Source organism: Gallus gallus, chromosome 1, assembly GCF_016699485.2.
Source record: "Gallus gallus isolate bGalGal1 chromosome 1, bGalGal1.mat.broiler.GRCg7b, whole genome shotgun sequence".
Taxonomy (NCBI): Eukaryota; Metazoa; Chordata; class Aves; order Galliformes; family Phasianidae; genus Gallus; species Gallus gallus.
The window spans coordinates 98,658,361-98,683,895 of NC_052532.1; the positions used below are offsets into that span (position 1 = coordinate 98,658,361).

Consider the following 25,535-nt stretch of genomic DNA (forward strand, 5'->3'; position numbering starts at 1 on the left):
GAGCCTGCATTAATTAAGGGAAAGCATGTGACATTTCTTGCAGCCTTTGACACTGAGATGACCTTTTCCTAGGTTACTCATGAACACCTGCTGGCATCAAATATGCTTTTTACTGTACCGAACTCTTTATCCACCAGACATACATAAACACTACTGAGTAACATTCCTGACCAACTATGAAAATGCACAAAAAATGTTACGCTGTTACGACAGATGACCAAACAGTCATAGGAAATAATTTATTTGATGATCAGGAACAATTTATTCTATGGCCAAAGCATTTGTGAAAAATGTATTCCTCGCTTGAAATGTTCAGTTGCTGTGAGTATTGACTGTTATTTGTTCATAGGACATCTTTGATGAGTATATGGCTCTTAAACCTGCTGGATAGAAGGGCCAAGGGTCTTCTTTTTGTTTCCTAGGTGGATGTGTGTACCTCCTTTGAGTCTAGCTCACTGTGTAAAAGGAGGCTTGCTTTTACTGTCCCCCACACTTTCTAGTTTTTTTGCAAATACGTTACAAATAATAATTTCAAGTTTCGGTATGTTCCTAGGGAGTCTCTCTCCTAAAAGATTAAGGGAAAATAAATGCAGAACGAGCACAGATGTAGTAAAGATATATGGAGCATTTATATTTTTTTCCTGCATACCTCTAGAACAGTTTTTGATGTGTTCATCTCTGTTTAGTCAGTCACATTCTCAACATTTTATGCCTGCGAGGGTTAGAAACAGCACGGTACTGAGCATTGGCAGGTAGTCCCACAGCCTTAAACTCCCACCAAAATTACGATTGGAATTTCCATTATTTCACAAAAGCAAACAAATAAAAACAACAACAACAACAACAACAGATGCATCAGCTACACAAAGCCAACATGGATGTAGCTGCATACCTAAGCAGTCCCTTGGAGTATCTGTATCCAGCAAACTCAAGGCACTGGCATTTGCTGTGGGAACATGAAGGCTTAGCGTGGGCAAATTGGAACAGGCCGTGTGAGGCTGAAGTTCATGTTGCTTGAGCTGGTGGCTGTGTAACTCCAGGTTATCTCTGAAAGGTACACATGCTATCTGGCACATGCTCCTAGTGTGTTAGAGATTAAAAAGCGTGGTGAGAGATGCAGTATGTAGTTACAGGGAGTTGTTTTCCCTTTGCAAGTGTTTGTCTTCTGCTTCTATGTTGAAAAGGTCTTGCACAGGTAATGAGTGGCATCACAGAGAAGAGCAGTGCTGAATTCCTGTTAATAAAACCAGAATAAAAGCAGTCAGGTAAGACACTGTGCCTCTGCTTTTAATTCTGTACATGCTGGCCCTTGCAACAATCGGTTCTCCACAAACTGTAGTTTATTATCCTAATGAAACTCATCCCCACTGTGGTTTGCAGTGCATTTGTAGTGCAATTACTCTTCCCTGTCATTCTTGTTTGTGCTAGCTGAGTATGTCAAGTCAGTTTTAAGTAAAGGAGAGTGCTGGGGCAAATTCCACTTCCCAGGGGTCTTTCCCATATCCTGTGAGCTCTGTTTTGGAACACTCCTTAGAGTGGGATCTGCAGTGCCGTGTCACAGAGCCTCATTGTAAGAGATCTTCATGCCATGCTATTGTAGGGGGATACAGGTACATTACACCTCTACACAAAAATGCAAGAGTTGGAACATCCCCCAGACAAAGGGTGGAGGTCCCAACTGCAATGAGGTAGCCTTGAGTCACAAGCAGTGGTGCTGTGGAAGGCACGTGAAGAGTCCATGTGGCTTTGCAGCTTCTGTTAGGGCAGCAGTGCTCAAAACATCTAAAGAGAATAGTCCCTGGGACCATTCCTAGGTGTGATTTCTTGTTGTTGTTGTTCCATGCCAGTATCTTTTCTAAAATCATTTCCCTGTCACATTCTCTGACGTTTGATACGCCTGCTTCCTGGTGCATCGGTTTGGGTGAGTGGCTGTAAGGAAGTGGCCATGTCACAGGGAACTAGTATCCCTCTTGCTGTGTATTGCTGTACCAGTGAATACACCAGCGGGACACCTTCGTGTGGATGGTACCTGTATCACCCTTATACCTGCTTTATCCTCTGTGGTCTCCACTCTATGGATGGTACCTCTATCACCCTTACACCTGCCTTATGCTCCGTGGTCTCCACTCTGATTTGTGGCATTCCAGCTTCCAGCATCAGTCTTCCTCATTTTACACCTCCTTACTTGAATAAAGATGCTTTATTTTAGCATCATATATGTGTCCTCTCTCTTGCTCCTCACTCAGCTTGACTTTAATTAATCCATAATGTACAGACTTCTTTGTCAGTGCCTCTCATTCCAAACAACCCCACCCTCTTTGTTTTCTTCTTTCTCTGCCTAGGACAAGGCCAATCACTTGTGTTAGGAAATAACTCCTCTACTTCCTTTGTTACATGGTATAGAGCCTACTCAAGAAGTCATTCCTGGATTCATAGAATCACAGAACCATAGGAGGGCTGCTCTGAAAGTAATGCCTCTTATTTCACTATCTTGCCACATGATGTCAGAGACAGGTGTTGGTGGTAAGGTAGTAGAGGTTGAACCTTCCCACCAAAATTCCATGCTGTTTTGTTGCTGAGAGACAGATGGTAGCAGGGGGGCTGTCTGACAAAATGGCATCTGACATGGAAGTGCATTTCAATCACGGAATCACAGAATATCCATAGAGTCAAGTGCCCTTGTCATCAGATAGATGATGTCAATCACTCTTCTTTTGTCTACTGATATCGTCACTCCACACACAGGTAGCCAGTAGCTCACTTTTTGCTGGAAATAAATGACCCAAAAAAAAGTTCAAAGGCAGATGTTTGCCAGTAAGTATTGTCACAAAAGATGTATTGTCACAAAGAGCCATTGAAGAGCCTAGTACAGCCATTGATCAACTATTTTACTATTGTCTTAATTCTTAATGATTTAAAAAAAATGGCTTACACAAGTACAAAAATGTATATGCTGAGTGGTTTAAAAGCATTCTTTTTACATCATATATAAATTAAAAGATGCTTAATTTAAAAATGTATTTTTGGCTGAAGTGCTTACTGTTGAAAAGTGGTTACTCAGCATGAAAAGTACCATAAGTACTTTTGTAAGAATTTTTATGACATAACAAATTTTTTTAAAATGGTTATTTACACAATAGATCCCAATGGCCAGCCACTAGAGTTTATCAGATCAATAATCAATGTCCTTAAAAGTCACTTAATTCAAATTTATATAACCCACGTTGTGAAAATAAATAAATAAATAAATAAATAATCAGGTAATGTATATTTTCATAAGAAAGCATTGTAGCTCCTTTAAAACTTTTGTGGTCTTCTTCTTGAAGCCTTATGTGCTTCTATGAAAGACTTTTCCAGTCTTTAATCCCTTAAAAAGAGAAGGAGGTAATGCCACCGAACTTCAGTGAGGTGGTTACAGGTTATCTCTGATGATAAGAGCTTTCAACGAGTTTTTAATGGAGGGAGGGGGGTGCAGTTGGGTGGAGGTAGCAGAAATTTACCTTTAGGAATACGTCAGCTTGAAAGATGTGGCTTCATAGCCTGTTTGGTTTCTTGCAGCCCCACTGTACAGGAGTGCTGGGTCACAGCTTCTGGGTTTTCAGCTGTATGGTTTCATGGGCTGCGCTTTGTTCATCAACTGCATTTTAACTAATGGCAAGAATGCTCATTGCCCAGCTAGATATTCTTTGATGTTTTAAATTAAAATACTTCAGATATTTGGTTTAATAACAGTTTAGTGCCTTAAAATTACAGACTTCATGTTTACATGCTACAAGCTCTGTCATGCTAAAATAGAAGGAAACTGAATATGCCTTTTTAGTGTGAGTGGAGTGGGATCTTCAGGAGAGATTCTTTTCTCAGTAAGGGCTTGATCCTGAAATCTGCAGTCACAAAAGAGCAATCCTATTTGATTTTAGTTTGAGTAGGTGACTAATGATACTTACGGAGACACTACAGGGTCAGGTCTTACCCTGGCTGCTGTTTAAATGTCAATACTTGTCAACCCAGCAGCACCAAGGGTGGGCCTGTAATTTTCCTTACAATAAGTAGATCATATATTGCACATGATGATAGTTTACAAATTTTGACTTTTGCTTATACTTTGAAATGTCTGAGACTGTTGGCATCTAACAGTTCATTTAAATGTATAGCAGTAATTGCTGTGCTATCAAAGGTAGAAAACCAGAAAAAAACATGGTGGTTTTTTTTCTCCCAGTAGCAACTGTAGTCAACACTGTGGACATGTCTACAGTGAGATGTTAAGGCATATACTGAGAAGCAGAATCTTCCACAGCCTCAGGGTGGTTCAACTTGGGCTGAAGTCAGTCATGAAGGGATTTGCCTTCTCTCAGCCCAGGCCCCGTGTCCCTACAGTTCACGTGGCTCTAGGAATGCTTTGGCCACAAAATGAGCTTGATCAGCTGGTCTGACTGCAAACTGATTAGGGAGAGAGACATGCAAATGGCAAGAGAAGATAAAAGTGGGAAATGCTTTCGTAGCAGAGGTGCCTTTTTGGGGGACAGATGGGAAAATGGAAACAAGTTGTAAATGTGGGGAGGGTAGAAAAGCATAAGGGACCAGATACTATTCAATCTGTAGGGGAAACCAGATGTAAGACAAAACCCTCAACTTGTTGATTCAGATTCAGGGATTACTTCAGAAGGGTTAGGAAATTTAATCAATATTGTACACAAGTGCTGTATTTTTATGTGTTTGTGTATTTCTTGAGTCAATTAAGGCAAACCGATGTAAGATACAACTGGATTTTAGAACCCTTCAAAGGTCAGATTTTTATTTGTTTCTGTAGCCGCATGGCCTAGAAAAATGAACTATAATCCTAGTTTATCATAGGTAAATATGGTTGTGGAGCTTCAGTATATATAAGCCCTGCAGTCCAGTTCTTCTGCAGGCGTTGCAGGTGTTACAGATGTGTACTCAAGAATCATAGCAGGAAAGTGAGGGTGCAAGAGACAGAGGGTGTAAAGAGAGGGTGAAAGAGAGCAATGCCTCTAAAGCAGGTTAACACTGGAGCTGGTGAATCCCTTGCCCTAAGAGTATAGATGGGGAGTACCCCATGGTGGATATCTCTGCAAGGAAGAGGCTGAGTCTTTAGGAGACAGAAACAAGGAAAAAAAGAAAAAAGAATCACTGACTTGAGGAAAGCTGTCTCCAAGTGGAATTCAATGCTGCTTGGATCCTACTCTCTATGCAGAGCAACTGTTTCCCCCATAGTCATTTATGTAATTATAACCTTGCTTCTCCCTTCACCTTCAGAGTGGGAGGTTTTGTAATTCTTGCTAATTTCAGACAGATCTCCCACTGTTTCATGAGGAACATTTTATATAACACAAATACTTCTGTGTGGCTAACGTTTTTAAAGCTGTCTTTGAATTTGTCATGGAGGATAGCATACTTTCTTTCCTTCAGCAGCTGAAATTAAACCAAGGGCTTTGTATTGCTCACAGTTTAAAAATGTGGCTGTTTCCAGCAGCAGATGTGACACTGCCTAGGCCTAGTGGGAGCTTTATTAGTGACTTTGTCTAAATTGGCATTGGCTGGGTGGTCAGTGCTTGAACTGGCGAATTATTAAGCAGACCACAATTCCAACAAAGATTCTGGGAACTGAGAGATATTGAAAGCGCATGTAGTGTTACACAGCACTTTAGTATAGAGATATCCGGGCTAGTTCAGATACCAACGAAGTACAAGAGAATCAGCACAATCTCCAAATATTTGTGGGACAGCACTCAGCTGAGATGTAAGGGGAGTCCACATTAACTCACAGATCTCTTCATGCTGTAGCATTTAAACTCACCCTCAGGTTAAATCACGGCATGCTCAGCAAAGTCAGGTTGTATGTATACGTGTTTTCACGGTACAGAGCATATGTGTTGGTAGTTGCCCAGTTTTACCTCTTAATTACATCCAGATTGTGGTTTCTCATCTAGTTCTTTCCTTCTCTAGCAACGCTTTAAATCTTTTGTTTGTCTTTCCTTCTTTGGCTGCACTTTATCCTTGTTTGAACAGAGATGGTATCCAGGAAATCCTTCTCTCATGCTTTCCAGCATTCTGGTATGATATCAGTAAACCTATAATTGGAGAAAAGGTACCAAAAATGACATTTTCCCACTGTGTGTACAAAAGAAGATACGAAGAGGTAGATTGACAAGAGTGAAGTGCACTATGCATCACTGCAGGGGTGAAAACAAATTCCTTAATGACAAATTTCTCACCAACAAATTCTATTTGTTTTCTCTTCTAGAGTTGTCTGCGCTAATGACAAGCAACTCTGCTTGGAACTTATTTGCATAAAGTATTGTACAGTGCACACTGTTTATAAGTGGATGAGAGAAAGAAAGCAAGGCCACCCAGAGACTGTATCCCCATGGCAACCCCATTTAATGAATTACTTAGAACCGAGAGAATACTGAACAAAAAGTCCCTTCCAGTACAGCTAGTAGAGCACCAGTGTGGACACTGTCACGTAGTGACTATACAGGGGCCAGTGAAGAAGAAAGATTTGAAGGCAGACTCATGGATGGGATTAATTTGATTAAATGCAGATATGTACCTCTGAGCTAATCGACTTTGGCTCCATTTAGCAGTGGGAAAACATGAGTCTTCATTTTGTCAGATGAATTTCCCATTAAAAAAATTATAAGGGAAGCCTTTAGTGATTGGGTGAGTTGGGAAATAAGGTGAGTTAAATACAGTCTTAGTCCCCGTTGTACATTCGCCACTACACTGGGAAATAACTTTCTAAAAATGTAGAGACAAAAAGGTGTTTTGAACAAAAACAAGCACAAAAAAGTGTCATATCATGTCAGTGGCAGCAACTTCTCTCCATCTGCTACAGTCTGATCCTCCTTTCCCTCAGACTGTTAAAAATTTAAGTGAGAAAAGTTCCAACACTGTAAAAACAATGTATGTGAAGGTCCAGAAAATGAGAAAGTCTATTCATTTCTTGTTTTTATTTGGAACTTTATTAATTATTCTGCCACTGATTCACAGACAGCTGGGCTGGGTATGTGGTTATTTAAAAGACATTCACTTGCTTAATGAATTGACGAGCTATGTCTAAACTGTGGGACGCGGAGCTGGCTTCTTGCCTTGCCTGTACTTTAGATCAGGATGAAATCCAGTCTGCACCTTTCCACTCCAGTCCAAATGGCACTATGGTGTCTGTTGGGTGGAAGAAGGGAAGGTGGAAACTGTCAGTGCTCCCTGAGACATCCCTGGTATAAACAGCAGAGACATATGGAAAGAAAGATGTAATCTTGCAGTTTTCATGGAGTCATAGGAATCATAACTTTTGTGTTCAGTGTCTGTTCAGAGTCACATGACAATAATTAAGTAGTTTACATTTGATATCTGCATATGTAAAAGTGGTTAGATTTCAAGTTTTGGTTTGTTTGTTTTTTTTTTCAGATAGGCCTGTGTCTGCAGCACATACATACACAAACAAATCCCCTCACCAACCGCGTCTGAGAAAAGAGGCAAATATTTAATGAGTCATATCCCATAGACTGCCCTGTTGGCCCCACGGAAGGTCATGGGGAGTAGGAGTGGAGAAATTAAGGAAAAATTTGCTGCTGTTTTGGGTTGTATGGTTGAAGGGAGTGTCTTAATATTTCAAGACTTTTGGGCTGCCAGTTTTATGAGGGAGTAACAGTTTCGACTTTTTTTTTCTTCTTTTTTTGAAGCAGGATAAACCTGTAAATTGCAGGACAATCAGTAGGATTTTTCAGTTGCACCAAAGCACACTAGCATAAATCAAGACAAGTATCCTTAAGCATAATGCAAAGTTTCCCCAACCTGGAGTTCATCCAGCACCTGCAAATGGAGTTCTGCTTCTTCTTCCATTCACCCTGTACTTTGTCTTAGAATGGAGCTTCTCCCCTAGGCCCCCATGTTGAGAAAGGGGAAAATGAAACTTATGTTAACCCCTCATATTCAGAGTATTAGGCAGTTTGTGCTTGTACTACTAGCCTGGAAGCTATTGTGTTGAAATACTGTTTATGATCTCCAGAGGAATTTATTTCAGCTGGAAAATGGTTAATTTACAGCCAGAGCTTAAAAGGCCAGAAAAAGACAGCAGTACAATAGGGTTCAACGCATGATGGGAGAAAATAAATATCTCATAGAAAGAGATATCTGAAATTCAGATCACATTGAGATGCAAAGAAAGCTGTGAAAAGCAGTAGGAGGGTGATTGTATTCCAATTAGATTTCTTCCGCTTATATCAGTCTTGGACTGAAAGTTAATCATATGATTTATGGATCTTGGGGTAGTGAAACCATATGAGCTCCTGAACAATGAGAAGAAAATGAGACAGAGGGCATGAAAAATAGAATATTTCTGAGACTGTGCTCGTGGGAAAATAAACAAAGACAATGATGTCTAAACATGTCCTTGGTTTAAAAATTTACCTTTGCTCTATCCTCTTACTCATGTTCTTACCGTACAAACAAGTTAGCTTGCTTGGCCAAAGCAGTCAAAAACAACTCATGATTTGATGTGTCACAATCATTCAGGCACTTGATAAAAATATTTCCGTAAGGTTTCTAAAAAACCTCCTCGAGTTATGTTGCTGTGGTAGGTTAGTTCATTCACATGATTGGCCATAAACAACCTGACATCTGATCTGGGCTTGGGTCACTAATAGAAGTGGGTTCTTTTGTTAGCTGAATCCTTTAAAAAGAGTTCCATGTGTAACTTATACAGAACTTGCTGTCAGCCAAAGTGGAGGGGCAGGATTCATGTAACAGCCCTGATCAGCATCAGGGTTTGGAGCATGGTCACGCTGGGGCAGGAGGCCTGCCTGGCACCAGCCAGGACCCCCTCATGTACTCTTATTTTTCCTTCAATTTATCCATCAGTAGCTAGCCCTCAGAAATGTAATACCAGGAGCATTTCTGAAATGACCAGCTGAATATATGTGATATATGCCCCTTTATATGAGCCATTCTTGGGTTTCATTCTTCAGCTCAGACCTGCTTTGGGGATTAATACAGCAAAGCTGAGTTCAAGTGAAACAAATATGTTGGTAGACAAAAGATACTGATTTTGAGATTATACTCATAGGTACAGAGACACATACAGAAATACCTAGAGGTAGCACTTTCTACCAGGGCAGGTAGAAGACTTCATCAAAATATATGTACTTTTCTATTTGAACTCAAAGCAGGCTGTGTTTCATACCTCTAATCTAAACTTAGAGTCCCCCTTTCACCCCACTGCAATCCTGTAGGTGTCAGACTGAATTTTTAATGGGCTGTTCACCTGGATTACAGTTCAGGATAAATGTCTGACCTGAAGGTCTCTGTGCTCACATCAAACCTTCAAGCTTGAAGCCTATGTCTGGACATTGGCTATTGGTATGTATACAGACATATACATGTCTGGATATCAGTTATTGGTACAACTGGAGTGGAAATACTTCCACACAAAGTACTTTGCAAACTCCAAGTAGTAAGAAGCGCTCTGTCTTTACTAATAAGGCCAAAAAGACTCTACCCCTTGTTTCTGCATTAGTCTGCACAGAGTGAGTGCTGAAACAAGGTTAAAAACTTGATCCTGATTTTCCATTCATTTCCTGGTCTGCATACCAAGTATCTAAAATCTCTTCTAAAGAATGGTTGACAGTCTTCCATCTTAACCCTCAGACCCACTGCAGCTTCCAGCTTTCAGTGGGAAAGGGCCTGCTATCTCTTTCCCAGCCAGAAATACACACTGACATATGCATTAACATTTTCTGCTGCTGTTCTGCTCCCATGCAACAGGAAGCAGAACGTAATTCCTAATTGATTATTTCTATATTCTTAATAGAGACTATTTATAGTCAGAAATTGTCTCTAGCAGCCATCTGTTCCTTATGCTGCTCCATACATACCCTCATCTCTGACCTGTAGTAACCATCCCTTCTTCAAGGAAAGAAGGTTTAAATATTCATGCTGGCTCTAAGTCTTGAATGCATTCTTAATTGGTATCACAATCTCCCACACATAAATGGTTTGTTCCTCCTTTTAGACTTTCAGCATTGGAAATAGTTACTACAGTCAATGAGGGCATGTCTCACCTCACAGGAGATATCTGCTTTTTGAAAAAAAAAATTAATGTAGTCAGGCTTGCATTTCTGAAGAACTCTGTAGAAGTGGCTTACTCAAGAAAGCTCTGTTAGCGTGTTACGAGAAATGCTGTATTCCTTGTGACTGTGTTTCCGTTGTGGTCATACTGGGGAAAGACGAGAAATCTTGGTGGTGGGAAAGCTACAGTCATTCCTGTTTGGGATTCCTCAGCTTATTTAGTCATCCATTCTTTCAGATGATTGAGAACTGAGGTTTGAATCGGTATGGCGTGCCCTGGCTTCTGGTTTTTGGGATTTCCTCAGGTAGTCATCATAGTCCAGGACTCAACTCTCACTCTAGAAGGGCACAAGTCTTTGGTCACACCTGCCAGCCTTACAGAGATGCCCCAATGCCCAAATGGATCTGAACCATGAAACCTCTTCTCACAAGTGCACCACCTCGTCTCCTCAAATGGAACAACAGACAGAGAAAGCTAAAATATTGGTGCAATTCATGGGCTTCCTTCTTCAAAAGAAATTGTACACCCCAGCACCTAGTCACAGCAATCTGCTGAACAAGCACCTAGTGTAGACCAATAAATGAAAGGAAACTGAGAGGTCAGTACAGGTCATTATTTTCACATACCTTTGAATAATGAGGGCATCACATGTCAGCCAGAGGAGAACAAAATGTCACATTCTCTAGCTAAAGGTCATCATCGGTCATAGGTCACGGAAGGGAGGCCAGGAAATAACCTACGAGGTTAGGATGAGTGCACAAAGAAAGGGCAACAAATGTCAATGAAAGCATGCAGCTGTTGTGAGATGAAACAACTGAGGCACCCTTTTGTGCTGACACAGGCTTAAAAAATGTCTTTGCTGACATTTTTTTTTTTTTTAGCTGGCACTTTTATAGGACATTGACATTAATGTACCCAACCCTGAATTAGCCTTTTCTAAAAGCAACAGTTTGGAAGTTAAGTGCAGCATTTTCTGAAGAATCATAAGCATGACATTTTTATTTCAAGTGATTGATGTTACAGTGGACTTCTAGCACCAAATTCATGTTTCATTCTCAATCACTGCAACAGTGCAGTGCGATAGCAATCAGAAACAAATGGAGGTGGCAGCCTGCCTTGCACTAAGGTTCTCTGGAAATACTTTTCGCCTGTTCCAACAGTCAGATGTGTCATTTCATGTTTAATGCATAGTATTGCATTTGTCTAGTTGTTTGTTTTAATTCGTAGATTCCAGAAAGGTTGGTTTCAGTGTTGCCCCTGCACCAATGACCAGCACTTGCAGGGCAATCATACAGCAAAATGACAAATAATATTTTAAGAATATGTGGAAATATATCCAAATGGAGAGTCACCTGCAGTTTCTTATGAGTGACCTGCAAACTTGGCTCATCTGTCATTTGCTTTCTTCCCTGAAAAGCAGCAAAATGTCATTTTCTCTTGTCATTGTCACATAAACCTGACAGTCTTATTTCATGAAATAACATGATGATGCCCAGAGTGCATGTTAGACGAAGGGCTGATACATGTCCTGCACATATCTCACTGTACAACACATGCAAAGGAGACTATCGAGAAAACAACAAGAAAGGTTTGCACTGGTAGCCCCATTGCAGCTGTACACCTTTTCACAATGAATACTATGAAAAATGGCTTAAGTCATCACAAAATACCCCTTTGGAATATGTGAATGGATTGCCTATTTATGTTACATTGGTTAGAGGAGGCAGGAAAAGTGCAATCAAGAGACATGAGAACGGTAAAGTAGAATACAGAACCGTTGCCTCTCATTTCAGACTCTTCCAGTTGGTTATCATATGACACAAGACTGAGACAAGAAACCTCTCTGTGCTTCAGTTCTGCATCCTGAACAAAGAGCATTGACATCTTGTATGGTCTGTTTGGAAACTCTCAAGTGATGCAAACTTCCAAATTCTTCCTGTTGCTGACCTGGCAGTGGAAAGTTTGTTTTTTCAGAGATGATGCCTGAGTAATCACTTTCCCAGTTCTTTTGCCTTTATGAAATCAGTTTTAAAAGAAGCACCCAAACATTATGATCTCTTATAAGTAAAAGCTTATTTTCCTTTTCTTTTCTAGTCATTGACTACTGGTCTATAATTTGAATTTCATCCCCAAACTCAACCCACTTTTTTTTATTTTCTGGTAGCTTCCCAAAAACACTGTACTTTCTGTTGTTTTTCTTGTAAGGTAGGCTTTAGTTTTTCAGACTCAAACACTTGCTCAGATCTGCACACTACTAACAGTCCAAGTGAAGTCACAGATCTAAACTGATGCATTCACTCCAATATCCTGAGGTCAATGCTTTTGTTTTTCTCTGTCTGTAACAGGGAAGGAATTTTACCTGTGAATTTCAGAAACAGGGTGAATAAGAATTAAGTGTCTATGCAAATGGTTGTAACATGGGGCAAAGGCTGGATAATTATTTCATCAGACATTATTCTTACTGGGCTTATTTACAAGAAGTATTTATTTTAATTACGTTCTCTATCTACTCTTCCTTATTTTGGGTGTGTAATTGGCCACCTAGGAAAGATGCCATTCTTTCAGCAGTATGAGTTATAAGCAGAGAAAACACTTCTCAGGCAGGTTTGAATGAAGCGTGTTTGCCAGAGTATTTGAGTTTAGACTACCCTTTCTACAATATTCATTTAAACAAAAGCCACTCTGATTAATGTTAGTGGAAAAATGGTTGAAACATGTTTGAGTGTGGCTGAATTGGAGTTTCAGAGTTTGCAGACATTCCCACAAAGCATTTACCCATTATTACTTCCATCTATCTGTAACTCTACCTCAGTAAGCTCAAAGGTTTCAGGGATTTGTTGTTGTTGTTGTTGTTGTTGTTGTTTTAATTTTAAATATGTGCAAAGCAATGTCCAAGAAATCTCCTTTTCCATCACAGTTCTCTGTATTTTCTTCTCTGTTTTAACAGGTCGGCGAAATTATGAGTAAAATGAACTATGTTTAGGATTTCTGAAGTTAATAGCATCGGTCAAATTTGCATATTTTTATTACATAAGATAAAAAAAAATACACATTAATTTTGGTTAGACGTGCCATACGAAAAATACTCTCCAAACCCCAGACAGTTCTTAATTTTATTTTATTTTTTAAGAACAGGCTTTGCCAAGCCTAATTCTGATTCAGCATAATCAATAAATAAGATTGTCTTTAAGTTGCAGAAAACAGCAATCAGTCTGCTACTATGACCCATCAAACATCCAAAGAGCACCGTCCAATTTGGTCCCATTTCATTGTCATTACTGGTGACTCTGGGCTACACCCAAGAAAGGTGAGTCAGAACTCCACAATAAGTATTGTAGATCTAACGCCGAAGAGGCTTTGCCCTTACAAGTACATTATATAATACTAAATATATAAAGGCAGGTGCTGAGTTAAAAAGAAATCAGTGACTTTAACAAGTCGTATCTGTATGGAGGTCACTAAACTTCCTTTGAAAAGTCATTTTTTCCTAATGCCATCTGCTTTTCTCATGATTTTTGCCCCCCTCAACCCGTATGAAATGGATGTGTATTCAATCTTGAGCTAAGCATGCTTGCAGTGATTGAGAAATGTCTAAGGTCAAAGCTTACAAAAAATTCATAAGGGGAGCAGCAGGCATAGAAGAGAGGGCTTTTAAAAAAAGAGTTTGTGAGCCTTTGTATGAATCGGGCATGACATTTTCATGTTACTGACTTCATTTATTTAATGTGGCTCCAAATAATTGATACCAGTACAGTGATAAAAGTACAGAGACTTCGCTGCCAGAATTGCGATAATGAAGAGCCTCCCTGCTGATTTCATTCAGGGGGCTGTTAGTCTGCCGGGAGAGACCTCTGATGAAAACCCAGCTGCAGCAAATGCCATAAAATAATCAAAGGCACAAAGACCTTTACCTGAGGGGAGCTTGGTCCGGGAGTGATTCAGGGAGGCAGAGGAAAAAGAGGGGAAAACGCATTAGCTGACAAACCAGGCACAACTTTTAAAAACGTGTGATCCAAATTGTGAGGATTCGGTCAGAGACAGAAATGTGCTGTATCTAAGAAACTGACCCCAATTATGTGGCTCCAACAGCCAGTCAACTGCTATATCAACAGTGCCCCTTACCTTACCGAGCATAGTTCAGACGTACCTCATCCTCATCCACCAGCTATTTGTTCACTCTGCCTGAGACTGTAAGCCCTCAGAAACAGCAGCTGTTTTTTTTTATTATTATTATATGCTGAGCACAAGAGGCTCCCCATTTGGGCTATAGAAGATAATCATGTAGGCTCAAGACAGCCATACAAGTGCCGAAATCATTGATATAAAGAGTCCTAGAGAGGAAGTGAATATTAATATGAACCAGAAATCCTTTCCAGACTAAAATCCCATTTGTCAACTCCGATCATTTGCTTCACTTCATGTGAGTGTGTCAGTGGTTGATTTAAATTCATATATGAGCAGCAGAGTTACTGGATAAATGTTACTGTTTACATGTCAGAGCGGGGTGAAGGCCGAAACCTGGGTGTTGAAAACTGTGTCAAGGGGAAGGGACCATGATGTGAGTCAGCATCGGGACAGACCCACCAAACATCCACGGCTTCTCTGTGTAAACTCTGCTAGTGATGAATCGTGTTACAGTAAACTAAACTAAACCAAAATAAATTAAAAAAAACCTGAACTGAAATGAAATGCCTCCTGCTTCTCACCCACATTTACCTAGCTTCAGCTTCTAATGCATTCAGCACAATGATCTTGATGAAAATCTTGATGCTTCTGTTTTCTACCAGATAAAAGAGCTTCAGCTATCAGAGATCTCTTCCTCACGTGGGCGATTGCGACTTGTGATCAAGTTACCTTAATTCCCCCTGCTATGCCTTCTCTTCATTACCAACCTGTCTTAACGCATTTGGTACTTCAGATTCAGAATCTGGGTCAGAGCATTTTGCTTCCTTCTTCCAGTCTTGAAGTTACAGGGAAGCACTTGAGGGTAACTCCCTTCCATGCCTTCAGCTACACTTCCAAAGCCGCTGTGTCAGCAGCTCTCGCAAAAACTAATAATGAGTAATGTCTTATTCAACTTCAAACAAAACCCACCTCTGATGAGTTCACAGGCACCTGCAACTTGTTGTTCTGCAGACGGTTTGTGAGGATATGCCTGCAGAAGGCAGAGTGGCAGCTGTACCGTACAGTTATGGGTCACACGTGTTGGAGTGGGTGGAGAAATGGAAAAGACCTTCTGCTAGTGGAGTTAATTTTTTAATCAGATGCATTTGGTATGCAGCATTCTTTAAATAGGGTAGGCAAGCTGTTGTGACTGAGTCTGAAAATGGAACAAAAAGGATTAGCTGCTGGGGTAAGATGGAACTGTTGCAAATTTGGCTGAAAAGTGTCAGCTTTTCTTGAGAAAAGCATACAGAAGGAGCTGCTCAGAGCTCTGTACACAACAAAACCTCAGTATGGGACAGAAGAAGAGCAACAAACATGGAGATACCCTCCCACAGCTCAGTGAGAACAAAATCAGAGTAAGCATTGTCTGCCAAACAAGTATTGTCAATAACACTGTGCTGGCTGCCTTTCTGTTGACAGAGTTTTCTAACAAATTAAACAAATCTGGGGAATTAAGGCACAATGTGATATGCTTATAGTGATAAAGCTATACCCATCTCCAGAAGAGAAAAGGAAGAAATTTACACACTTCTCCCAACAACTTAAATTGTCGTACTTCCTAAAACCTGATTCTTGCCAGATTATACTGCTGAGTAACAGGACTGAGGAGAAGCTAAGAACTGCCCTCTGGACTGCTGACCCTGCTCAACTGTGAGTCCACATCAGGCTCTGTTTGGGACCTCTCCAACAAGCTCTGCCCAGAGGGCAGTGCAGGAGGCAGCTCATGCAGATGACCTCTGCTAGCAGATGGCAAGGATCAAACTGCACCGAGTTTGGCTTCTTCCATCCTGCACAGTCCTCTTTTGCACCTTCACACGCTCCCTTATGATGCTGTGCTACATACATCCTAGGGCATGTGAAGCATCCTCCCAGCTCCATGCTAGAAGCAGCACCCCAATAGTCTGCATTACCTTTCAGTATGCTTTGAATGAATGTCCTCATCCTCAAATAGTAATAGACATGAGAGGCACCACATGGGGCAGGAGATGGTGGGCCAAGGGCCACGTAGCAAAGAAACAGCCAGCCTGCTGTGGTGGGCAAATAGCTCTCAGGTACTCAGAGGTGAGTCAGTCTGTGTCACACAGCCTTTTGTGCCATCCTTTATTTAGGTGTGTAGGAGCATCCAAACTGATTGAAGGCTGAACAATGAAGTCCACTGTAATTAGTGGAAAGACCTTTGTTAAGAGTGTGGCTGTGGTTAGGTGTTTCTTTGACAGCAAGAATAGTTCTAAAGAGAGGATCATAGTAGCCATAGATAGTTGGAGCCACCCCTAATACAACCAGTACAACTGCAATGGTTAATTTACGTTAACGTTAGAGTAGATTGAAAGTTTTCATGAAAGATATTTTACTTTCATTAAAGCTGAATTTCTTTTGGACAAGCTACCTGAATAAATGATAAAACAAGTGATAAAACAAATGACATTTTTTAAAATAGATAAAAATAATGTAATGTAACTGTAGCAGTTGAGAAAAAATGAAGCACCATAGCATAGCAATGCTTCGGTTTTGACATTTTCTGTATAAATGTTGGTTTATTTCAAAATCCGCTGCTAGTCTTAATCTTGAAATAGAAAATAAGAGGAAGTACTCAAATGTAAACAAAATATTTGGATTTAAACATTTTGGATAAACTAATTGTTTTCAGAATTTAATTTTGCACAATATTTGGAATATGTTTCTGCTTTTGTTCCCACTTAATTTAATATGAATATTTAATATGATCTTTTATATGTCAAAATTTTTCAATCCTGACATTTTTAATAGAATGGAAAATCCATTTTACAATTGACTTTAATTTGTACGCTTTTGAATTGTTGTATCAGCTTTTGGCTTCTTGTTCAAAATGTCACTTAGTGGTGGCACTCTTCGTTCTTGAAAGAACAACTCTTACAAATACACGGTACTCTTAAAATACTGAAGAGTGGGTAAGCGTTGTTGGTGTTCCCTCACATGAACCAGCTGCGGAAAAAGGGACACGGAGAAGAAGGAAAGCACCAAGCAGAAGGCTTCTACGTGGTGAGCTCTTCTCTGTTTGCACACGCTCTGCTCTGTTATGAAGAAAGATCAGTCAACAGAAGTCAGCCTGGTGGGAAACCATTGTCTGTGTCAGGCTGGCGAACATCAAACCAGGGCACTACAGATTAAGAGCTTGATGCAATTTCATCTTGAAAATGACTAAGTCAGGACTTGGAGTGATTGCTCTGGAAAGCAGAGGTTCAGCTAAAACTAGCTGCAGTTGCCAGTAATGTATTGATTTAGTATGCCAGCTATAACATTGATTATCTTCTGTCTGATTCAGCCTTCTTAGTCCTATCTACTGGAAGTGCGGAAAAGCCTCTCTCACGAAAAATGCTTCAGCTTTTCTGCATCCTCCCACCAAATAAACCCCATGTAAGTTTAAGGAACATTTTGCTATAGTTAGAGCCGCTTCAAACAACCAGAGCTTAATGTTTTTGAAATAAGGTTTCCAGCAAGGGTTCCACATACTAATAAGGTCAATTGAGGGCACACCTGCAAATGCAAGGGTATTGACTAAAGGCAAGTTAACCTCTCCGGGCATGATCTAACCCATCTAATCCACTGCCCTTTTCCCCTTAGTAATCAGGCAGTCGGACTCCTAAAGGAATTTCCTTTAATATCTTTTGCATTATGGACTTTTACCTCCTGATGTTACTATAAGTTAGATCTGCTAAACGTGAGTATAGTATTTAGATCATTTTCAAAAGCTAATTGTATTTCTTATGCTAATGAATTATTCATAGTATAATCATATAAATCCACTCTCTACACTGATGTTTTATTTTGCATACTAATCTGAACATTTTGCATTTTCCAGGTTTTGATCTAGACACGATCTTTGATATTGACCTATCCACAAATATAGGGTTTATGTTGCCCTCAGTGTTCTGTTTCTCAAATGCAGCCAAACAGCACACACATTTCTTTAATATGCTGAGAGACAGGCTTTATCTCTGGCCCTTCTCTACCAAACTCTCTAGCTGTTACTTATCAAGGACCTCCAAGAGATTTTGTAAGAACTGGTGTAGATATTTCTGTAGGCTAGCTACAATATCTATGTACTCAGATTTCACACCATAAGTCCTCCCGTGCAGTTTTCTCTTCTAATCTCAGTTACTCTTTCAGTTTTGAGAGTCAGAGCAATGCATCCAGAAGTCCCAGGAAGGCAATAGGTGAGGAAGGATATTACCTTGATCAAAAGAACAAAGCATGGGCAGCTGTACAATGCTAGCGGCAGAGTGAACATCATCATACTACTGAGACAATGTATGTAATCATTATGTCCAAGATTTGTTCCTCCCTTTACCAAATATACTTTATGCCTTCAAAGTTTTCATGGGCTTCAATCAGCAATGGTTTAAAATTCAAATGGTGAAAGATCTCCTTTTTTACTCCTTTTTACTAGGATTTAGCATCGTATGAGAAATAGTGGAAGGTTAAAGTTGTGTTGAATGAATAATTCTGTAGAAATTTTACAGGTAATCCATTTGTAAGATGCAGAGTTTTTTGTCATTTGGAAACCCTATTACTTGCAAGTTTTCTTCACATCCAGGATGATTGCTATTTGAACTACTTAATTGTTAGCAAGCTGATGTTTAAAAGGTACTTAGAATGTTGCACCTTGTTGAAGAAAGAGTATTCCTCAATAACATAAGGATAGGATAATTTTGATGAATAGTGAGATCACAGCCCAAGAATACCCTACCGAAGAAAGGAGATTTCCTACGGGAAAATTTCTGTCAGAAGCTGAGATAGGTATCTGCAGTGAAATGGAGAAACAGAAGTGAAAATTTACCTCAAGTAACCTGAGAAATCCTGACCTGGTGTGGTTAACAGGAGGCTCTTATTGACTTCTGAAAGTGAAAATCTGTTTAGGCTGACAGAGAATTCAGCATTCCCTCTCATAAAAGGATAATTAACCCAAAAGGGACAAATCTGTAGGTGACTGGAAAGATGCAACAGGCTTTCAGCCTAGTTGACTGAGATCTAACCATTCAGCACTTAAGACTTTTGCTGCCCCTGACAGGAAAGTTTGTGCAGAGGTGGAAAGTCCCACTGCCACACAGCTGGCAAGGTGTACAGTATCTGATGTAACTTCAGCTAACAGACACAGACATTATGATCATGCCTGTAACCAGGGGGCTGAGGGGAAATGTTAATTATTCTGAAGGAAAAAAGTATTGCCAGAGGCCAACTGCTGTCTGAATTGATAAAGTAGCTCCAACATTGCAATCTCAAACTGTAGATTGGCAAGACTACTCTTAACAGTTTTATCTCCCAGGTGCCTCAGGTACACCTCATCTGTGGTAAGGAAGAAGTAAAATTCCAGTAATGACTCTATTGGCTAAGAGGCTGGCTGGAGGAAGGGTATCTCTGCAATGTGCTTGTAAACTGGCTTGGGGCATACACTTTGTCTCGGTGGTGCTATGAACTATGTGTTGCTGTTATCAAATGCCCTGTGAACTTCTACCAGCTTTGAAATTCAGTCCCAAACTCTCTCTTATTCATCATCCCCATGAGTTACAGGGGTCTGCAGAGAAAAGGGGGGATGCAATAACAGTAGTAAGGCTGCATCTCTGTAAAGCAGGGGTCTGTTTTGTTTAAAGAACTTCTGCTGCAGAAGGTGATGTTTAAGAAGAGCCTGGCTTGACCTACATGTCCCTGTGGTGTATTACTGAAGAGGAATGTCTTGACAGTCAAGTTCGAAGCCTGTCATCATTTAGAGTGTAAATACTGTTTGCTTGCAAGCTGGAGTGTTTTCTTTCAGCAGAGAGGATAGTTCTAAATCCTAATTTTTCATAGTTAACTCTGCCCTTTGAGCAGTTGTGTCGTAAGCAGCACAAAACAATTGAGTGCCAATTTTAATAATACGGTTTCTCTAATCACTGAAACAAATGAACTGAAGTAACTTTTCATTTAATTTTAATCCTTATCTTCCATCTTGTTTAAACTTTCTAATCCTGTGCCTTTCCAAAATCAACAGCCTGGTGCGTAAAGGAACTAAAATTCATAGATATATCTGGATTGGAGGAACTTATCTCGTTAAAATAATGCCTGTCATATGAGTAAGCGTAAAGTTATACACACTTTTATAGGAGAATTCTAAATCTTTTAAAATTGAATAAAATAATGTATTTTTAATAATATTTTCCCTAATCTTATATTATTAACTGTTGTAAAGAGCTAAATGTGTGGTAATTAGTGTAATATCTAATCTAATATTGCATCATAATTCTAATATATGACAAAAGTTGCATGTTAAATTTTCTTCTGACATTTCAGAGGGGCTTGTTTATAGGATTTACGGAAGGTGAATGAAGAGCCATGCAATCAATGGCTTTGTAGCTGAGAGAGAGTCACCACGAGGTCACTGTTCGACAGATAAATGATGAATTTTTAAGGGTGATGCTTTATTCTGTAACCTTTTGACTTTTAGAATTGCCCTTGTAACAGACGGCTGTGAGCTTCAGCAAATAAGTGAAATGTGAAAAACAGAAAACAAGGCTTATTATCTAACCCACTTGTTAGGGAAAGCTGCTTCTGTGTGCACACTGAGCCTAAGTAAATTCTTGAATTGAGATTGTTGTTTTCTAACTAGCATCAGAAAATAAAGCTCACGTCATGTCAAACTCATCCTGATGAGTAGGATTCTTCATGTTTGTGTAGAAGATGCACAGTTTGACCAGGACTGTGAGGTAATGTACAGTAAATAGGGGATGATGTTAGAGAAGAGATCTTGCTGACAGGAATAATGTGATTCAGCCTCTTATGACTCAGGGTTTTAAGAAGTGTTTTGGAGTAGACTTCAATTTACAGTTCTCCTTTGAATTGCACTTACTTATCATTAATCCCTCCCAGCTGAAAGCCTCTCTCTTACACCTCAGAAAAGGATAACATCTTGCCAGAAAGAAATGTGGATAATGTTTTTGCTCAGAGAGATAAATATTCACACACATATAATAATGTTCCAGATGCCATAGATGGCTTCTCTTTTGAAGTACCTCAAGCAACCCTGGGCCACCCAAGGTGATGGCCAGCCGCTCCTCTAAGAGCCCTGCCAGGTGCTGGACCCTCGAGACAAAGGGCCCTCTGGCTTTCTTCTGGCATGTATCAACTTCAGCCATTTTCAAAAACAGCCCCTGGTTTCAGTGTGTCCCCACTTTAACCTGCCCAAATCTGAACATAACTCAAACTTGAATTTCTCTTCTAGAATGAGGGAAAGCTGATGACTGCTAGGGAATTTAACAAGGCTTCCCTGCTTTTACCTTCTCTTATCTGAGTCTCAGCACTTCACACACTGAACTTCCTTGCAGAAAATGTATTTCCTTCCCCCACTAATAATTAAGAAAAAACAAACTAGATACTCCCTAACAAGCTAACTAATTTTATAGAATCATAGAAACACAGAGTCCTCTGGGTAGGAAAAGGCCTTCAAGACCAATTCCAACCATCAACGTTATCTACTGAGTCCCATGACTAAACCATGTATCTTAGCTCCACATCCACACATTTCTTTAATACCTCCAGGAATGCGGACTACACCACTTCTCCGAGCAGCATGTTCCAATGTTTGACTACCATTCCCATGAAGAAATTCCTCCTCAAATCCAATCTAAACCTTCCTGGTGAAACTTGAGACCATAGACTCATAGAATGGCTTGGGTTGAAAAGAACCCCAGGGACCATCGAGTTCCAACCCCCTGGCCACAGGCAGGGCCAGCAACCTCCTAGTCCCAGACCAGGTTGCCCAGGGCCACATCCAACCTGGTCTTGATCACCTCCAGGGGATGGAGCATCCACAGCCTCTCTCAGCAGCCTGTCCCAGCACCTCACCACTCTGTGAAGAACTTCTCCCTAACATCCAGTCTAAACCTTTCCTCCTTGAGCTTAAAACCATCTCCCCTTGTCCTATCACTGTCTACCCTTGTAAAAAGTTGATTCCTCTCCTTTTTATGATCTCCTTTTAAATATTGGAAGGCCTCAATGAGGTTTCCTCACAGCCTTTTTCAGGCTGAAGAAACCCAGCTCCCAGCTTGTCTTCATAGGAGAGGTGCTCCAGTCCTCTCTTCATCTTCATGGCCCTCCTCTGGACCCTCTCCAACAGCTCCACATCTTTCCTGTACTGGGGGCCCCAGACCTGGACACAATACTCCAGATGGGGCTTCACAAGGGCAGAGTAGAGAGGGACAATCGCCTCCCTGTCCCTCCTGGCCACTGCTCTTCTAATGGATCCCAAGATATCATTGGCCTTCTGAGCTGCGAGAGCACACTGCTGGCTCATGTTCAGTTTTTCATTCACCGGGACCCCCAGGTCATTCTCCGCAGGGATACTCTCAAGAAGTTCTCCCAGTCTATATACGTACCTGGGATTACTCTGACCCAAGTGCAAAACCTTGCATTTTGTTATGTTGAACCTCCTTAGGTTCACATGGGCCCACATTTTGGGTTTGTCAAGATCCCTCTGGATGGCATCCCTTCCTTCTAACGTGTCAACTGCACCACTCAGCTTGGTGTTGCTCGCAAACTTACTGAGGGTGCACTCAAGTCCACCAGTGATGTAATTGATAAAGATGTTGAAGAGCACCGATCCCAAGACAGACACCTGGGGGACCCTGCTCATCACCGTCGTCTGCCTGGACATAGTGCCACTCAACACAACCCTCTGTCTAACCTTCCAACCAATTCCTTATCCACTGAATAATCCACACCTCAAATCCGTATCTCTCCAATTTAGAGATAAGGATGTGGTGAGAAGTCATGTCAAAGGCATTGCACAATTCCAGGTAGATGACATCGGTTGCCTTCCCCTTGTCCGCTGATGTCATCACTCCATCACAGAAGGCCACCAGATTGGTCATGCATGACCTTCCCTTGGTAAAGCCATGCTGGCTGTCTCGGATCACCTGCTCATCCATCATGTGCCTTAACATATCTTCTAGGAGGATCTGTTCCATGAACTTCTCAGGAACAGAGGTAAGTCTCACTGGCTTGCAGTTCCCTGGGTCCTCCTTCCTCCCTTTCTTGTGAATGGGAGTGATGTTTCCTTTTTTCCAGTCCCTGAGGACTTTACCCAACAGCCATAGCTTTCCAAATATGATGCAGAGTGGCTCAGCAACCATATCATTCAGCTCCTTTAGAACCCTGGGATGCATGTCATCCAGCCCTATAGACAATTTTCTTGCATTCTATCACTTGTCACCTGAGAAAAGAGAAGTACAATCCTACCAGCTACAACCTCTTTTCAGGTGGTTGTAGAGAACAATGATGTCTGCCCTATATCCCTTTTCTCTAGACTAAACAGCCCTATTTCCCTCAGCTGCTCCTCTTAGTTCTTCCTAGCAGAAAGACCAACAACCTTTCAAGATTGAACTGAGACCTGTCATGCTTCTAGATGTTAGCTAGACCTCCAAGCCTTCTGGAAAGCTAGATAATTGAATTAATGAAAAAATTCTGTTATAGCCTGGGCTTCTGCACTCCCAACCTTAAAACTCTGTAGGCTGCTAAGTCTGTACTAGTGCATACAGAGGGGCCACCCCAGCAATCATGACTGTAGAAATCTGGGTTCCTTGGGAGCATGCAGGCAGGAAATAAAGCAGTTTCCATTGGTCTCCTGTTTTTGTTGTTTGTTGTTGTTTCCTTTTTTTCCTAACAGAGGTTCATCTAAATCCATGCATTTCTGCAAAATATTGTGCTATTGACAACTTTCTTTGCTTAATGGAAAAGCAAACCAAAACCAATTTTGTTTGGAAATTCCCAGACATCTTTATGTTTTGTTTGGCTTAGGGTGGAAAACAAGTAGCAATGTCTGCAAAAGCAGAGACCAATTTTTGAAACCCTAGCCACGATAAGGATGCCTCGGTTTCCCTTTCTGTAAATTGTGAGTAATTCTTCTTACATGAATATTGTGCTTCCCCAATCTCATTATTATCTGAGGAGCCCTTGGGAGTCATTAAAAGTGCAAAAAACTTCTCACGCCTGCAATGGGAGATGCGTTGTTTGTGATGCTCTGTGAATCTCCGAACCTCACTTGTCTGACTTAAGGCTGCAGTTTCACTGCTTTGATGTCTTTGGGAGATAGCTCAAACTCCCCAAAGTAGAAAATCAAGTTGAAACTTATTTCTTTCATGTGGTGTCTTATGAATAGGTGCTGTGGGTGTTACATTTAAGTATATGATGCTTGTACTTCTGTAAAATACCTTTAACACACTCTGTGTGGGTGAGAATGATTTGCCTGTAATCTTTGATTCTCTTTTTTTTCTTCCCACCTATTATGTTCTTCTAAGAGGAAACTGTGTGAATGGGCATTTGTGAAAGTTGGGAAGGTTAATGTTCTGTTTTCAAGAGGGATTTGATTCCTTCTCTTCTGTCCATAAGGGTTAAGTGGTTACACAGATAACTCAGATTCTGCAGGAAGAGACTACAATTACAATCAATTTTCCCTCCATCAGAAAGTAAAATTTACTAATCTGTCAGCTGCATTGATTCAAAGATCATCTATGATTTGCTCCTAAACAGCATGAAGACAAAGAAAGAGAAAAGCAGCACTCCTGTAATGCTTCTAGTTGCCCACATCTCTTCAAATTCTCCAGTACACTAATTTCTTTGAATGTGTTATAACTCTGTCTGTCTGTATCTTCAGATTGTAAATGCAGAAGAACTGTACTTCTTTCTTTTCTGCAGATTCAGCTCCCTTCCATACTCTTCTGATGGAGATCTTTGGGCAATCTGGTATATAAATATTTATCGCTCTGCCATAGAAAAGAGTTTATTTCTCTTCCCAGGGGCATTGGCCTCATGAAACATTATGAGTTGAGAATATTTTACTAGGTGGTAACTCCACTACCAGTTCCACCTCTCATCGTTGTACAGAAGCTGAACGTTACATTTTTCTTCAGGGAGGCTGAAGTTTTCTCATACTTTCCTAGGGCATATTTTTCTGGAGTCACAGAGACTTTTCTTTACCAACTAGAAGATAAAAACATCACAGTGCCAACACATTAAATGCCAAGTATCTAAATTTGACAGAAGTGAGCAAGCCATCTTAAAAATCTATTGTAATGAAGCTTGTAGATATGTAGAGCTCTGTTCCACTATATTTCCAACCAAGTCAAGCAGGTTTACAATAGAGAGGCTTTTGCTTTAAAGAACCAATGCCTTCTTTCTCACTTATGAAGCACTTCCACATAGCTGTTAGTGACTTGGAGACTAGCTCCAATTACTTCTGGGTAGGAGGCAGTGGTTCTACACTCACCTTAGCAAG

General features: G+C 40.5%; 1 long non-coding RNA gene across 1 annotated transcript in view; it reads right to left on the reverse strand.

Annotated features, from left to right (window-relative positions):
- Window positions 1–6,963: 6,963 nt before the first annotated feature.
- LOC112530514 overlaps window positions 6,964–25,535 on the reverse strand; it is a 54,598-nt gene continuing 36,026 nt past the window's right edge. Inside the window, exons 4-5 of the long non-coding RNA XR_006931387.1 lie at window positions 10,714–10,823; window positions 6,964–7,235 (exon numbers count right to left, since the gene is read on the reverse strand). This is a non-coding gene — a long non-coding RNA (uncharacterized LOC112530514). The remainder of the gene's footprint in view (window positions 7,236–10,713; window positions 10,824–25,535) is intronic.